We start from the raw sequence: 5,498 nt of genomic DNA, 5'->3' as shown, positions 1-5,498 counted from the left end.
TTAACAATTGTGATGAAATTGTTCCATATATCGAGTACGTGGTTCCAAACTCCTTACTTTGCATTGTATTTACATATGCATAATTATATACTTACTTGACATTAACATATACTACTGTTGCATATAGCGAACATAAAGCTGAACTCCTTACCCAAAATGAACGGAATGTTGACGAAAGACATAAGAAGGAATTTATCAACTGGTTTGGGAGTCGTGTAAGTAACAAAAAATGCTTAAGTGAGAAGCAATGTATGTTTTCACTATTGACGGTTTATTCTTCTAAACTCTTGTTTATTTAATAGATGAAAGTTATGTTTTACAATAAGGAACCAACGGCAAGTAAAGATTTGTTCGCGTTGGCATGTGGCCTTAATCAACGAGTTAACCGCTACAGTGGTTGCATTGTTAACGGGTTACGATTTCATACAAATTCCCTCGAACTGCATAGAAGAACCCAAAATTGTGGGGTTGCGGTGCTAGGCACAGAAGGAGATGAAGAAATTAACTACTTTGGTGTGTTGGATGACATTATAGAGCTTAGCTATGGAGCAAACAAAGTCGTCCACCTGTTCAAGTGTACCTGGTGGGACATCGGCAATAAAAAGACTAGGAAAAACACCGATAGCTACTTCACCAGTGTCAATTTTAGCAAGACCTGGTACCAAAATGACCCTTTTGTGCTTGCGACGCAGGCAGAACAAGTGTTTTACCTTAAAAACACCAAATTTAAGGGTGAATGGCATGTGGCCCAAAAGATTCCTCCCCAAAGTTTGTATGCTATTATAGAAGTTGCAGAAAGTGAGATGAGTGCTAGTGAGACTGCATTCCAAGAAGTGAGCCATCTTTCCACGCAGCAGCGCAATCTACTACAGATGTTGTCGAAGAAGGCATTGATCCGATACCATTGCATAGGGGTGGTGCCAGGGCAAAACACGCAGGGACTGTTGACATTACAATTAAACATTTTGTAGATGTTCACTTCATCGATGATAAGGAAACTGATGGGGAAGATGAAACAGGGGTCGAGTACTGTAGTGAAGAGGAAGACACTTTAGAAAGTGAGGATGATATCGATATTGAGGACGTATAGGGGGGTAAGCATGTTATTTTTGTCACTATATATCTGATATGTGTAAATAACTTTAAAATAGATGTATGCTGCATCCATCTAATATTCGTACTTCTTATATTTACTTGTCTATTAATTTGCAGATATGGCACCAGGAGGCCAATGTTGGAGAAATCCTTTCAGGCACATGAGTACATAGCATGAGGATGATCCGACATCCTCTAGACTGGCAGACCCCATCGTTCCTGATGCGGCGGCACCATTGTCTGAGCCATTGGAACCTCGGCCAGACATGGATACCACTTATGCGACTGACACGCAGGGTGAGTTGCCAATCGTCATGAGCAGTGTTGGTATGGATACGATTAATTTATTTACATGTCAACTTTTGATGATAGTTATTCACGTGTATGATTATAATGTTGTTCTTAAATTAACTCTACTTTCAGCATTTATTTCCATGGTCAGGTCAGGCTGTGGTGCAGCAAAGAACATGTCGATGAAGAAGCACCTGGATAGGACTAAATAGTGGATTCAGATCAACATTCCTCCAAGATACATCACCCCGCTGAACGATTGGTGCACCGTGTGGACGAGGGAGCTCGGCATTATATGCCGACAGTATGCTCTGGTCACCGTATTCAGCTGGCCGCAGGTGACTCAGGAGCAGCGCATGGTTCTTTACATGTGCATTTTGGTAAGTTCCCAAACCCTATAAAGTTGTTTTTAATTTAAATGTTTTTTTACTTTTAATATACTAGCCAATTAACAATTTTCTAACATTGTAATTGTATTACCTATATGTGTAGGAGGAGTTTGATATGGACATCCTCGAGGATGACCATGTGAGGAGGGCGGTCGATGTCCAATTGTGTAATAAATTTAAGAGCTATCGCTTGAAAGTGCTCTCCCATTTTCGAGCAATGGGAGATGAAGCAGAAGTGTGGCCATACGATAAGATATCCCAAGAGGATTGGGACGTCGTGTGTCACCCTTTCCGTAACCCGCGCTATCAGGTGATGTGTTTGTATCATAATCACTAATTTTTCACAATAATGTCGCTAATAAGTCATCATTACATCTTTCTTGTAGGCCATATGTGAAACAAATGCTACGAACCGCAGCAAACTCCCTACGACGCATTGCGGTGGATCGAAGCTATTCGTAAATCATTGCCAGGTAATTACTATATATAAAATTATCTGACCATTACATGACATAATACTAATGATGTTTTATATGATAATGTAACATGATCCCAAGATTGGCGCAGAGGAGCCGCTGCCGGATCTATATCAGAGAACACACCAATGAAGATTGGGGGAGTGGTGTGAGGGTGCGCAGGACAGACATGTAAGTGAAGCAAAAGATTTAGTTTATTACTTTATTCAAAACATCAAAGTTGTAGTCTTACTTATTCCTTTTTATCATTTTCATGATTGAAATTAGGCATGGATGGTCGAGCTGAGGGATGCACCTGTTTCAGAGGGGAGTCAGCACATGACAGATTTCGAGATCACTTCCCAGGTGCTTGGGCAACGAGCGGGGGGCTTGGTGAAAGGACTTGGAAGTGGTTACATTGCCCCAATAGCATCATCATCCATGGGTGCGGCGGCTCGTGTAGAGATGGAACGACAATGTCGAGAGGCCGAGTATGATAAGCAGGAGATGGCTCGACGGATGCAGATGATGGAAATGGAGAATGCGGAATTGAGATCAGAGGTCTCTAGCTTTCGAGCCCAAATGCAAGCCATGATGGATAGGCAAGCGCGGTTAGAGGAAAGGATGCGCCAATCTGGACCAGATGATGCGGGTGGCTCCTTTGATTAATTATAAGGTATTATGATCACAAATTGAGTTTCATGTTAAATCATGATAGTCTAGAATACCTCATGGATGGTGGATGCAGTTGATGTGTATTGCATGCTGGTAGTGGATATAGGTTCTCGTGTACCTTAAACTTCTTATAAATGATCTATTTCAACCTATCAGGTGTAGATTTTATGGGAAAATGTCCAATTTACAGATGGCATGCTGCCGAAATTACGTTAAAATTTTCCAAAGTCCTAAACAAAAGATAGGCTTAGTTTAATGTTAAACAATTTTTGAAAGGATGAGTGAAACTTGGAAATCATAATAAATGAGGTAATGTAGACTTAGTTCATTTAGAACGGACATTCATTTACAGAAAAATAAATAGAGATAAAATTGATGGGCATAAATTTCTTTGAGTTATACACACATGAAATTGAAGTTAGAATTAAATTAAAAAATAAAAAAATTGAAGATTGAATAAAAAAAAATTTGAACTAACTTGGTATCCCTTTCTTGTAAATAAAAAAAATGTTGATATCGTTTCTCAACTTGAGTATACCTTCTTAGATTACAGGAGCTTCCATTAATAGGCAACATAAATTTGAAGGCTAATTCACCATTGTGAATGTTTTGGGTTCCATAGAAGATGGTTGGACTAAAATTCGAAGAGTTATGAGCCAAATAGATCAGGAGAGGAAGAGTCTCAATGGAGTCAAAATGTAGGTTTTGAGACGTGAAATTTCTATTTAATATAAGGGTAAACTTAACATTACATATTTATCACTTTAAGGACTATCAAAATTTTATTTTATTCTTTAAGAAGTACTTCAATGCTAGTTGGAAAGTCATATGTATTGCATGTAATTTTATGTAAATAATAATATGTAAAATATTTTTATAATTTCAATAAACTTTAGATATATTTTCAAGATGAGTTAATAATATATTGTCATAATTTAGTTTACCAATATTAAAGTGTGAATATTCAGAGTTATTTATAAAAATTAACACCTTGTTTAAAAATTATAAAATACAAACATTGATATGAGATATTATTATAACAACATATAAATATAGGACTTATGGACGTGAAAAATCTTAATAAAAAAGATTATGACACTAATGCTCAGATTAACCTTTTGAAAAAAAATTGAAATTTTAATATTTACATAATAAGATATTTTTTCATTGTTTTTTTTTTTTAATAAAAATCTTGGTATATGAATTCTTAGGAAAATATTAATAATTTATTATAATTTCTAAATTGCCATTTGCTATATAAAATCTTGATCAATTAGTGAGTTTTTTTTTTTTTTGATTGTATACCTTTCCCTCTTCATCAACCCAGACAGCACCCAACACTTCCGGTGTCTTCAGTGAATACATAGGAGCTGAGTTCAAACATGTCACATTTTCAGACGTACCCATTAACCCACAAATCCAATTCCACTTCATTCTCTCCTTCACCATTGATTACACTAACTTATCTTCTCCTCATCCAACAAATGGAAACTTAAGCATCTTCTGGGATTCAGATGATCTCAGCCCCTCCCATGTTTCTTCCATCAAGGGTAAACATTTGAATGTCAAAGTAGCATTTTAAAGCTGATCCTAAAACTTTTGCTCAGTGCATAGGGCAGCTCATAGTGACCCTTAAGGAGAATGGGGTAATCTCTTTTGCTTCTATAGCTCCATTTGATGATAACGAAGTTCAGAAACATTACTTGGCTCTGTGGAAGAGTTATAGGAACCTCATAGACTATGTTAATTTTCAGTTTTATGCATATGATAATAGAACATCCGTGTCTCAGTTCATTAGCTACTTAAATACCTAGATGATTCGAAGGTATGTTACTTTGTATATAGTACGATAGTGGCAAAGCAGATTCATGTCTATTTGGGTCTCACATCGATTTATCAGGATATGTTTAAGTCATTTAAAAGCTTTTCAATGAGCATTTTATCGGATGACTCGAGATAACAATTTTTATTTAAATTATGAATTTAAGATATGGTTACATGGATTACTGTCGTGAATATGCTACATGATTTCATGCTAATCTAGAATGCCTCCTGCATGGCGGATGCAGTTGATGTATATTGCATGCTGATAGTGGATATAGGTTCTCGTGTGCCTTAAACTTCTTATAAATGATCTATTTCAACCTATCAGGTGCAGGTTTTATGGGAAAACGTCCAATTTACAGACGGCATGCTGCCAAAATTGCATTAAAATTTTCCAAAGTCCTAAACAAAAGATAGGCTTAGTTTAATGTTAAACTATTTTTGAAAGGATGAGTGAAACTTATGAATCATAATAAATGAGGTAATGTAAACTTAGTTCATTTAGAATGGACATTCATTTACATGTTTATCATCCATTAAAATTAAAGCATTCATTGCCTTGCCGAAATCATTGAAAATATTATATACACTTGGCTGAGGATTTGAAAATTTTAAAAACGCATAAGTTGAATATATACATAACTCACAGGGAGCATCACTTTTATAATCATTTGAAAAAGACATAATTAGGGATTTGTCTGGACATATGAGTTGCAATGTCACTGTAGAAAAGAACCAAAAAAAATGGAATAATGCTTGTCTACAAAAC

General features: G+C 36.2%; 1 pseudogene; it reads left to right on the top strand.

The window, feature by feature from the left end:
* The first annotated feature begins 2,321 nt into the window (after nt 1-2,321).
* On the top strand, nt 2,322-4,719 carry LOC131162636 (chitinase 1-like; annotated as a pseudogene).
* The last annotated feature ends 779 nt before the right edge of the window (nt 4,720-5,498 follow it).

Source organism: Malania oleifera, chromosome 8 (assembly GCF_029873635.1).
Source record: "Malania oleifera isolate guangnan ecotype guangnan chromosome 8, ASM2987363v1, whole genome shotgun sequence".
NCBI classification, from domain to species: Eukaryota; Viridiplantae; Streptophyta; class Magnoliopsida; order Santalales; family Ximeniaceae; genus Malania; species Malania oleifera.
This window is presented reverse-complemented; position numbering and strand designations above follow the sequence as displayed.